The sequence below is a fragment of the Eufriesea mexicana genome, unplaced genomic scaffold (genome assembly GCF_001483705.2).
Source record: "Eufriesea mexicana isolate 0111107269 unplaced genomic scaffold, ASM148370v2 scaffold8839, whole genome shotgun sequence".
Classification (NCBI taxonomy): Eukaryota; Metazoa; Arthropoda; class Insecta; order Hymenoptera; family Apidae; genus Eufriesea; species Eufriesea mexicana.
Genome location: NW_016916568.1, coordinates 588,798 through 601,444, shown reverse-complemented (window position 1 = coordinate 601,444; position 12,647 = coordinate 588,798). Strand labels below are relative to the sequence as shown.

The following is a 12,647-nucleotide window of genomic DNA, read 5'->3' as shown; positions in this document are numbered from 1 at the left end:
AAGACTAACCAGCGAGCCAGTATAATTGCTCGTTAAACGATTAAACTTGAAATAAACGCGGGAGTAAATTACAGTTCTGAGATTATCTTCATTTTCTTTGAGTACTTTGAAATGCAGCAGATAAGGAATTTATTGCAATTTTCTTTTTTTTTCCTCAATATGAAATTTGATCGATCTGTTGGAAAGTATTTTAAAGACACGTCAGATTGAAGAAAGTACAATAGATTGAAAAATACAATTTTTGTCGATAATATTCCAAAAGTAAGAATAAAAATAAATATTATATTACAGTCATTAAACGGTAATAATATAAATGTATTATATATTGGATTTTATTATTTCTTCACGTGTACAAAAATTTCCATACTACACAGAAGTGACCATTTATATACCCATGTTTCCTTGTCCTTCGAAAACCACATAAGACGACATTTACAACATAGTATATCCTCATTGATCATTTAAATCACCAAATTATAGTTTGCACGAAAATTTCCAGTATCCAAAAAAATTTTCAGTCCCCCCAAAAATTTCCAATATACAAAGAGATATAAACCTAAAGCAACCCTTGAAATATCGGATGTTGCCATTAACAATTCCAGTAACTAAATTTAATTAATTTACCATTCGTAAAAAAAATATACTACTGAAAAATAATAATACTTTTACTACGAAAATATCGATGGAAGCATTTGGATGGTAAAGTCAGATAAATTATTCCTCTTAAAATTAAATAATAAGATAAGTTTGAATTATTTTTATTCATATGCAAATGAGAGAATGTGGGAGTGAAACTGCGTGTGGTATAGATCATTGATCATTTAAATCCCCAAATTACAATTTGCACGAAAATTTCTACTACCCAAAAAGCAAGAACCACTGCAATAAAAATTTGCAATGCTCCAAAAAATTTCCAATACACGAAGAGATACCTAAAGCAACCCTTGAAACATCGAATGTTATCATTAATCATTCCAACAACTAAATTTAATTAAATTACTATTCGTAAAAAGATATACTACTGAAAAATAATAATACTTCTCGTACGAAAATATCGATGGAAGCAAAAATTCCTTCACCGCCGAAAGTATTCGTCCCACGAAGAAACGACCACATACAGAATCCATATTTTCTCCTGCATCGACGCTCAATTTCTCCATCAACTTTCCCAGCGTGGAAATAACTCGCGACTCTCCTGTCGTCGTCTAATATCCTCACGGATTCGCGGAACGAGAATATTCGCGCGATATTTATGCCTGTGCCTGTGGCAGCGCCGAAAGCAACCCGCGGCTGTAGAAATGGGGTGCCATGGCGCACGTGTGACGTAATTGTGGAGAAAGTGGAGGCACTGAACATGGTCCTACGAACGGGCGTCACGGGTGCTACCAGCACGGACAGCGGAATGCGAAAAAGCGAAATGCGTTCGGAGGTGGATCACGGATCGATTACGTAAACCGATTTCGGCCGTGGGTATAGCAGGCGACGATTTAATAAGGCGGGGTTAAGCGAGACCGAGAATGGATCTGTTCGCGTGTAATTGAAGAACCGTGTAAAGGAAACGTAGTCTCGGCCAGTGAAATTAGTCCGCTGTTCTTCTGCATTTTATTTCCTTTCTCCGTTTGGTAATTAAAAATCGGTAATTAGGTTACGGTAAATGAGGACCGCGCAGAGAGGATCGATACGTTCGTGTAGATCCGTATGGGGTATACATGGGAAGGAGAACAGGCTGCTAGGTTGCAGTATACGAGACTTTTTAAGATAAGGACACCAAACTGCACAGTGAGCTACTGCTATAATTAATGTGTGATCGGTATCTTTGAGGTGTTCAGCTGGGTGGCGAAAACACGTATTTAATGCCAAAGCTGCGTAAAATGACAGTATTGACATTGGTGAGATAAGATAATTTTGCCTGTTTTATTTGATTTAAGATAGCTTTCAAATTCCAATATTATTTATAATCGTATACAATTGACATAGAGTAATGTAATAAATAAAATAAAGAAATTTCAAAACTATCGATACCATAGTAGAAGAATCTAACCTTAATTTGCTATTATATATAAAATTATAAAGAACTTGATGAAACTAAGTTTATTATACTGAAATAAATTTGTATAGAAATTTTTAAATGCCTAACCGCGTTGTTTAGCACGCCAATTGCAATTTTATATAGTATTGTTGAATTTCAAAGACTTTCCTTGGCTCGTGTTCGCACGGAAATGACAAAAGAAGAAATTCTTGTCGTTGGAAGAAGGGAATTCTGCGACGATGAGACCTAATAATTTCGCAAGTGTCCTTCAAGTGCGCAGCACCGTTATGAAAAAAAATGACTTATTGAAAAACCTTCGTCCTTCCTCTTCAAATCTAATTGCTTCCTTTAAACCGGCGGCCTTGCACACATGAAATTGCACCGACTAACTATTCGGATGGCGAAACGCGAAATTGTCTTCAACCGTGGTGTTAAACCGCAAAATTCACCATTAAATATATGCAGAAAATCTTCTTTCTTTTCCTCCCTTTTTTCTTTTATCCGCAATGAAAAGTCGAAGAAATTTGTACATCGGGTTTAGACAATTTACGGTTCGATTCTTTGATGAATTTAATAATAAATCCTCGACAAACGATAAGAAAAATTCTGCCATACAACGCAGCCTTTGTAATGAGTTTACGTTCAAAGTATTCCTCCTCACCTTTCTCCAGCAAATGCAATTAAGGTCTACACACGTTCCTTAATGTGGTACGTAATACGTGACATTTCAGAAATTTATGTAAAATTTTCCATAGTATTCATTTGTTCCACGATCGCGTGTATATAAATTAATCTGTAACCAGTGGCATTAATTTCGACTTGAAGGCACTCAATTTTTTCCCTTTTCAGTGTACTTAGAATTGCACTCGAGGGAGAAGATCGCGTGTTTAATCGTCTGTCGCGTTGGTTTCACGCAGTTATGTAGTTCGGCGTTTAACGATACGTTGGGAAAATAATTTAGCCATACATAGAGAACGAAGAGCGACCATTATGGTCTCGTGTGAAGGATTGAGTGTGGATAATCGTCGCATGCATTACAAGGCAAAGTACATACACTGTAAATTATTCTGCGAAATTCTTATCTGATTGCATCATCGGAGGAGTTGTCAGGACCTTGACAATGCAGGATCGTTCGAGATGTTACGAGTTTGCTATATTAATTATTCCACTTATTCCTCGAGTAATAGAATTGCTTTACTCGCCATTCAAATAAATACGAATGAAAATCCTGCAGAATCAACATCTAATTCAATTGCAAATATATGATGACATCAAACAATAAAACCTAAAAGCTCTATTCCTAATATTGCATAAAATTATACCTAAATTACCAAAAACCTATTTTTACCTCTTTCATTTATAATAATTTGAGAAATTAATCCAAATCCTGGTAAAATGAAAATATATGCTTCTATATGTCTAAAAAATTAAAATAAATGTTGATATAAAACTGGATCTCCTCTACCTATTGGATCAAAAATTGAAGTATTAAAATTTCGATCAAATAATAATATAGTAATAGCTCCAGCTAATAATTAATAATAATAATAAAATTATTGTAATAAATACAAATCAAGGAAATAAAGGTATTTTATCTAAATCTAAACAAAAATATTTTATTAATATAATAGTAGTTATTAAATTTATTGAACCTAAAGAAAAATTGTAAAATCAACTGAAGGTGATGAATGAAATATATAATTTGATAAAGGCGGATAAACTGTTCAACCCGTACCTGATGTAAAATTAAAAATTCCTGTAATTAATAATAGTAACAAAGAAGGGGGTAATAATCAAAATCTAATACTATTTATTCGAGGAGAAGCTATATCTGATGAACTTAATATTAATGGAATTAATCAATTACCAAATCCACCGATTAAAAAAGGTAAAACTATACAAAAAATTATTAAAAAAGCATGTCTTGTAATGAAAGAATCATATAATTGATCATTTTTTAAAAATCGACTAGAATCGATGATCAATTTTATTTTTCGCGTATAATTATTAAAAGACTCTGAAATTTGTTGTAAAATTTATTAAACGAAGAACATCTCGGATATCTACCAAATGTTAAATTTCATTTGCAACAAGGTTGGATTATTCAATAAATTTAGTAGTTCGCCAGTCGCTAAATAAGATAATGAAAGGAAGCAAAAGTCGACACCTTGGCTCAGCAGTCACGAAATTTCAGATGCACGAAACTGATAGAAATCGGTCTTCACAGCCGAATGGTCAGGAGAGTTGCTACACATTTGGTCGAAGGTGCGATCCTGTTTTAACCGTTCGACTCGGTTGTTATCGAATGCAAATAAGCTCTCTCCTGCCGAGCACTTTCATATCACAAAGGAATCGGCTCGTCAAGCATCCACTTGCCTGAAACAAGTAGTTCGAAACCCCGAGGCTTATCTCCTGCGTGCCTTTGTCGACATCTTAGGACGCACGGTTCCTCTGCTTCCTGTCGAGAAATAGAAATTGGATCTCTTGGCAAGCACGCTCTCCATGGCCTCGAAAATCGGGCAGATTTTTTAAATCGACCTGGCAAACCCAACGAAACCAAAGAATCTTGAACATTCATATATTCGCCATCTCCGTCCTTCCGGAGAGACGGTGAAGCGATTAAAAATTGAATTGAACGCCATACAAATTTCTGAAATTACACGATCAAAGGAAATGCATGGAATTAATGGTGAACGCGAATTTTAAAATATTCACGTTCGTTTGGATAAGGAAGAAGTTACAATGGGACACGTAGGACTGATGTTTATAGGTTTATTGTAAAACGTAGCGAGAGGACGTTCCCATGGTACATTCGTCAGGAATTTGCATACCGTTCCTCGATATCGAGTAAATTAATCGTAAATTTGTTGCACGCCAGTTTGTCGGCGGAGTGTCATTTTAACGGATGCAAAGATTTCATTACGCGGTCGTAAATTCTTTTCGCATTGACCACTCTATAATCTTACGTAATACACTTTTAATTCCATACTTACTGGCTGGCCGTTTTTATTATTGATGAATACCCTCGGTTCGGAGGAAGAAAAGGAAGACGAGGAAAGAAACGGACGGAGGGATAAAAACATTTTCTTTTTGCTTCGACTGTCCGGTGTATTATTTTATTTATCGTCGTGGCAAAAATTTATTTACTTATTTCTCTGCGTTAACGTCAAATATTCAACGGCCAAAAAATGGCCCGCGACGGCCCCGGGATTGGTAAAATTGGATTTTAAAAAAATGCAAAAAAAAAAGGAGAAGAAGGTGGAACTGCAATGACCTTTTATATTATGCACGGAGCAGAGTATGGTTGAAAATATGGTTTATGGTGGCACCGTGGCTTTGTCACCCCTTACGTAACCGCAGTAACTTTATACCCGCCTTATGCGGCCCTCAGGTACTTGGGCGTGGTCCCTTTTTCCACGTAAGCTCCGTTTATCGAATGATCGCCGTAGATCGATCAATCCGCACGCTTTCAGAGATATAGACATATTTCTTCCGTGAAACGGAACAGGAACACTTGCCGTTTCCTTTCGACATTTTAATCTATCGACAATGCCGGTGTCATTGAATATTTACCCTCGTTCCCGATATTTATGCCGCACGTTTTAAATAAATAACCCGTTTGCTCGCTCGTCTAACGTTCTTTTACAGAGCCCTAACACGGGCTGAAACTGAGAGGAAAAGTTATTACCCAATTATGAATTTTCTAATCTAAAATGAGATACAGCAGTGACACTTAATATTTTCGCTCTAATCAGAGATAAAATAGGGGGATTAAGTACGAAACTTACGATCAACGTGATTGAAAAATTGAAACTCGAAGCATTACCCGAAGTGCTTATCGACAATGATAAAAATTGGAAAATTCTAAAATAAGAACTCAAATATCGATCACACGGTTTATCTTCGATTTGACACCTTTAATCCTTATATTCGAATAAATTTTTTATTCGAAAAGGTGAGAAAAATAAAGAGGTATGAACCTACTTTTAATATTCTTTATCACCAGTAACGAGACGATGATCAATAAAAATATAAATCTAACGTGAAATATATATGATACGTCAAATGGTGCAAGAGGCATGGAAAAGAAACGAGCAGTTCTACGACCCTAAATGTCAGCAATAAAATTTATCGCGCGTAATAAATCGGTAAAAATGCATATTCCCTATTTCTCCAAGTGTCCCCTTTATTTATTTCGCAAAAGTTCCCCCACCTCCGAGAATCAAACGAATAAATTCAATCGCCGTTGAGTACAATTTCACTGAGCCTAGATTTAAGAGTTCGCGCCCTTGTGCCACTATATCGAACGAGCATAATCGTGTGGAAACGGTATTCATTGCGCATATTCCTGTAATTCAACCAGGCTTACGTCCGCTTTCCTGACCTTGCATGTCCGCGAAATCCTTTTATTGTCAGGCGTATGATATTTTGGCAAGCTGCGTGCACGAAGGCCGATTCGCGTGTAAATTACGAAGGAGACGTGGTTACCAGCACGACACGGGCTGGCCGATTTCATCGTCGGGCTTTGTGTTTTGACAGATCATTGGTATGATAAGAGAGAGACATTCCCTTTATTTGCAAGAGAACAAGATCTTATGTCGTAGAATAAATTTGTAGGCACGTAGAAGATCTCTCTGGTGCACCTTGGACATATTGGGAACGAAATTCGATTTGGCTTTTAAAAGCTAATTTTAACCTTGACTAACTTATTCAAATTTTTAACGCAACACAGTGATGACAGAAATAATTAATTTATCAAAAACTTATATAACGATAATAAATTTCAGTGAAAATTAGAATACATTTTAAATTGCTAAATTAATTTTTATTCTTAAATTATTGGATCGCGAGAATTAGAATATCTTCATGTTAGAATAAATTAAATTTTCGGTAGCGTTTATCTATCGTCTCTTTTTTGGAAAAATTTATGACGACTGTCATAATAGATTCAACGTAGCTTGCCAAAAATGCCACATCATTCGAAGCATTTTATTTTACACATTTTGGCCAATATTCAACATCCTGCAAGCTTTGGCATTTTGGCTCTTTTGGTTTCAGGAAAAAGGAAACTTTTCGTCATAATATCAACCTTTCTAGGTTCATAAAAGACTACGAACATTTTGAATTTCGCGATGGCTCATGCCGCGCTTCTTAACCTAAAAGTCAACAGTCAACAATATCCAATTTATCGTCAATTCGCACGTACCACGTACCATAAAATCTCTCGTTTATTCCACATACCATTACCTAATCCACTAAACAAATATTCTTCACGACCCATTCTCTCCATGTTTAAAAAACACGAATTCAAACAAAGATTCCGATATTTCTTCAAAAAACGACCACCACCCCCACTCCGAGATTTTCCTAACAACGAATCGATATTCGCAGCGATTAATAGCATCCTTACAATTAGCAATCATTACGAGAAGTAATTTTCGCCTGTACGCACGCTTCCATGAAATCGATTATCACGTTTGCTCAAGACAGATCGAAATTGACGGTCCACGAGCATGCGGAAAAAATATTTTCCCCATCACGTAATGTCTGGTTTTCAATCGTGGAACGTGCTACCAGTGCGTCACGACGAAACCCGGCGGCGCAGGAGTTTGTAAAAGGCGCAGCCACCTAGACGCCCACTAGGAGGTAGGTGTCTCCTTTTCAAGTTGACCGCAGTCTTTTTACGGTCTCGACAATTTTCTATAAGGTTCCTTTCCCTCCGTGTGCACGTCCCTGTGCGAGCATTGTTGCACCAGATCGCCTGAAGCACGCGAATGATGGACGAGTCGCTTTTCTTTTGCCACCGTAGATACACGGCAAAGTTGTGCAAAGGAGTTCAGCATCGTGCATGTTATCGGCTCGTTATCCATCAACTGTACGTGCAACAGACGCACGAAATATTTTTCATGGGTAAATTTGTCGACATTTTTCTGACAAATGCATATCGAATTATTAGAGACACAGAGGAGATTGAAAATAAACGAGGATTGGATTAGGAGTGGTCCATAATCGGCTTGTTGAGACGAGTTGAGATATTTCAGAATAAAGTCTGTTGGGATTCTGGAGGTAGTTATTTTATATTAATATTGTAGATTTAATCGAAGACAATCTTGGAAAGGTACAGGATCTCGTACAGTGCTGTAGCGTATACAGTAGAATAGATCCTTGAATGGCGATCGCTATCTCAGGTATCGAGATTTCGTTACCAGAAGCGTACACGCAGTATAGTGTTAACCCCGATCTATTAAGTTACGACTGTTTCACTGTCTATTTGCTGAAAAGATCTCCTTTGTCTATAAATGAGAATATAAAAATTGGAAGCTCGCGTGTAAACGCGGAAAATTTTCTATCACTCTGTCCCCATATCTTCAACCTTCGTTTCCTTGTGAAATTTCGGAACTCGAAAATATCCTTTGGAGCTTTCAGAAAAATGAAAATACTAAAATTCCTGGGATCTGTTTTCTGAGAGAAAACGAATAGAAATCGAAAAGTTTAAGCAGAGTTTTCATTCCGCGCGTAAAATTGGGTAATATCCCGCTATCCCTAATTTTCTCTTCTCTGTAAAATTCAACGGCTAAAGGAGAACTTTTTGCACGGAAAATTAAGCTAGTTGGAAATATCTTCTCGCACGAAAATCGAAACGCTCAGGAACGAGGTGTTTCCACGATCGGAGAAGCGGAGGATCGTAAATAAAAGTGATCACAGGAAACGGATTCTCGTTAAAAAATCCGGCGTGGACGAAAATGGCCAAGAGCAGCGAAAGACCATTCTTTTCTTTCGACATGGTGCAATAATTCACTAAAAATTTATCGCGCGTGCAAAGATGTCGATTCTATGTGGCAATCATAAAGTCCGCCACGGAAATCGCGACAGCGGGACCGTTCTTTGTCGCTCTTCTGGAAAGTGACGTAATTCGTAGGAAGAAACACGTATGCAGACCTGGATATTCGCGGGACGACCTTATCGGCGATGATTCACCTGATCATCCATCTTGCTTTCAGTGTGGGCACACGATATTTTATCGAACGTTTCTGCCGAAACAACGGAACATGGAAAAATGAGAAATATTTTCCCGCCATCACATTATTCGCGAATTTTGCATTAGGAATCGATGACTTCATTCTCTACGACTTCACGAGCTTTTTAAAAATGGCGCGAAATATTTTTCCAGAATCTTAAAGTTACAGTAGAATATGTCACATTGTATTATGTATTTTAATTTATATCCTATGTCGGAATTAGTATCGGTGCCTAAATATTACGATATTCTAAATATAAGAAAACCAGATGTCTGAAAATTTTTTATTCTTGAAAATTTAAAGAGTGTGAAATAAAATAGATATAAAACTGTTCTTGGATCCTTTATAATTATTGCAATTATTTCTTTTTGAAGTTACAAATATCTATCAAGCAAAATAAGATCTATGAGGATCCAAAAATTTTCAAAAAGTATGAGGACTTTAAGTATTGGAATATTTTTATTCCCGAAGGTTCCCGAAGGTTTGTAAAACTCCTGAAATAAAGGTTGCATGAAAAGTCTTAACACTGTTCCGAATATCTCAGCCCCTTTAGAGTTCTCGATATTCGCAAAGGACTCGAGACACTGAGACCTCGAGTTTCCGAAACCTTCTTACCTCTTCGAATGCTTAATAACATTCCTATTGCAAAACAGTGTTCGAAGCAGTCTCGATGACTTACATTTTCGTTAATTTTTCATCGGTAATACTCAGGTCTGTCTTATCAGGGAACCGTGGAAACCTCGTCGAGTATCTGCAACGATCGTACACCCTTTCCCAGATCGAAGTGTTCTCACGACTCAATCATGGCGTCGATGACGATCTCCTTTCAGCGATCGACGCCTAGTCAGCCGGATATCGACCCTTTTTTGGTTATCACCTCGATCGATCTCGGTTCAGAAAATTTCTGGAACATTACCACCGGAGATACGCGACCTTTACACAAACGCGGCATTGTTCCTACAACACAATGATATCTATACTTTCTAGCAGCCATAACGTTTTCCTCGTACCATCGTAATAAATGAAAAAGATCCTCGGTCTCGGCTAGAACGATGGAATAAAACGTGCACGGCACATCCTGAACGTGTCTATTTTGGAATCGGTCATCCAACGTAAAAACCAGCGATTTGCAATTAACAATGACCAATCGTGCAGGCTGGAAGTCGCGAAGACGTGGAAGAAGTGCGTTAATTCGTAATACCTTTTAACGCGAAAATAATACGCGAAACGTTCGCTGACGTAACACCGCTAGGTGCAACGGTGACCATTGTCGATTAGCATACGCTGCTGATTAATCCAACGGCAACCGAGCTCGCAGTGGATACTGGATAGACCGGTAAACACGTGCAGCGCTATGAGAAGGATGACTCGAATTGCAGTGCGAGCCAGGCCGTCGTCACGCGTGCTACTCAGCCGTCATTCAGGTAGAAAAGGCACCTTTTGTCCCCCTGCCTTCGAAAATACTCTAGACCGCCGGAAACGCGAAATAAAACTCGAAAACGTCGCGTTGAATCATCGTCACTGAACGTGTCTCCATGGTCCCTTCCTCGTACCCTCTCTCTCTCTCTCTCTCTTTCTCTCTTTCTCTCGAGAAACGTTGCAATGGCGATTTTTCATCGAGCATCGTCGGATCGTGGTCGAGCTGTCTGTATAATGGTCGACGAAAAAATCTCATAAGGATGCTCAGTCGACCCGAGATTACGCCAGGAGGATCATCCCGGTTGACGAGAGTGCAAACACCGTGTCGATGGAAGTGTTGAACACGCTTGACAGTTTGATTGCAGAAGGAGAATTGCGGTTGACCTAACTGCGTCTAATGAAACACTAATCCCACGCAGCGTGGCGAATCGTTAACAATTGTATATTATACACGAGTAACATTGCCGTGTACAGTACTGTCGATTCGATTCATCGCAGAAGGCTAACCGACTCATTCGATGCAAAATTGTCTTATTGAGACGTTGGCGAGAATGAGATAATTAAAAAGTAATACGTTCGCGAGTCGCTTCGGCGTGAAGGTAGAACCGAATATCGCGTGCCAGGTATAAAATGATATTTCTGGGATGAAAGAGTTGCCTCGAAGAAGGGGTCAACTTGTCGAAACCCGATACATTTCTTCGACCTCGTTTCACTTTTCGGCTATTCCAGTTTGACTCTCGACAGAGGCCAATCAGGTGGTCCAGAAATTTTCCACGAGGATCACGGTGGCTCTTTTCCGGTTAGAAAGCATCGAATCCTTGATCTTCGTCTAAGTACACCGGAGAACACGTTCCGTCTGCGTACTATCGTCGAAATTCCCGGCCATAAACCCACGCGGATGCTTATAGTGCATCTTAATTGCCATCCCGTGTGTCTCTTATGCAACCATGCTGCTTTGATCGGCCCACGCGAGCAACAAGCATTGCCAAAAATAACACCTTACGAGGTAATACAACTCTCCGTTCGTAGAATACTCTCTAAGTGCTCCCAATCACTACTGTCAATAACTCGACGTATCCGCGAAAAATTCCTTAGACGAAGCCTCCAGGGATCCTAAAAATCGTTCAAAGCTCGCTATGATCCATCGACAAAGAACAAGTCGAATACGTCGGTCTAGAATCGAACAGAGAAGAATGGCTCAGAATTTCATTGTCACGCATCTAGACCTGTCAAAGTTCTCAGACTAGAGGTCTCATTCCCAATCTTACTTACACAGGTATAATACATCAAACTTCAGTAGAAAACCCGAATTAACACCTACGCTAAATCTGTAACACGATCTGCTAGTTTCGTTATTAATTCGAGATTAACATCGCGGATATCGATAGATCGGTAATCAGAGGCTTCTTCGAGACCTAATTCCAATCTAGAATCGAACAAAAAGAAGATTCCAGAATTTCATTGTCACGCATCTAGTCTCGTCAAAGTCCTCAGATTAGAGGTCTCATTCGCAAATTTATGCACACATGCACACCAAACTTTAGTCAAAAGTTTGAGTTATCACCTAGGCTAGACTTCTGACACGATTCGCTAATTTCGTCATTAATTTGAGATTAACACCATGGATATCGATAGATTACTAATCGAGGCTTCTTCGAGGCCCAATTCCAATCTAGAATGGAACAGAAGGAAGAATGGTTCCAGAATTTCAAATCTGAGTTATCACCTAACCAATACCTCCAATACTATTCGCTAATTTCGTCATTAATTCGAGATTAACACTATGGATACCGATTAGATCGTTGATCGGAGGCTTCTCTGAGACCCAATTCCAATCTAGAATCGAATAGAAAGAAGAATGGTTCCAGAATTTCAAATTTGAGCTATCACCTAACCAATACCTCTAATATTATTCGCTAATTTTCTCATTAATTCGTGATTAACACCTAGGATACCGATTAAATCGCTGATCAGAGGCTTCTCTGAGGCCCAATTCCAATCTAGAACCGAATAGAAAGAAGAAAGATTCCAGAATTTCAAACCTGACTTATCACCTAACCAATACCTCTAATATTATTTGCTAATTTTCTCATTAATTCATGATTAACACCAGGGGTACCGATTAGATCGCTGATCGGAGGCTTCTCCGAGGCCTAATTCCAAACTCACCAGGACCCATG

At 38.4% G+C, this 12,647-nt stretch overlaps 1 protein-coding gene and 1 pseudogene across 3 annotated transcripts in view; one reads left to right on the top strand and one right to left on the bottom strand.

Annotated features, from left to right (window-relative positions):
- LOC108552992 (mucin-19) overlaps positions 1-12,647 on the top strand; it is a 39,534-nt gene that overhangs the window by 5,656 nt on the left and 21,231 nt on the right. For 2 of the 3 annotated variants that reach the window (XM_017907721.1, XM_017907718.1), the window contains exon 1: positions 10,426-10,472. The exons of the other annotated variant lie outside the window; for it this stretch is intronic. The gene's annotated coding sequence lies outside the window, so the exon portion shown is untranslated. Of the gene's footprint in view, positions 1-10,425; positions 10,473-12,647 lie in introns of those variants that run through there. 3 annotated transcript variants of the gene reach the window in all.
- Positions 3,235-12,646, bottom strand: LOC108552975 (cytochrome c oxidase subunit 1-like; annotated as a pseudogene).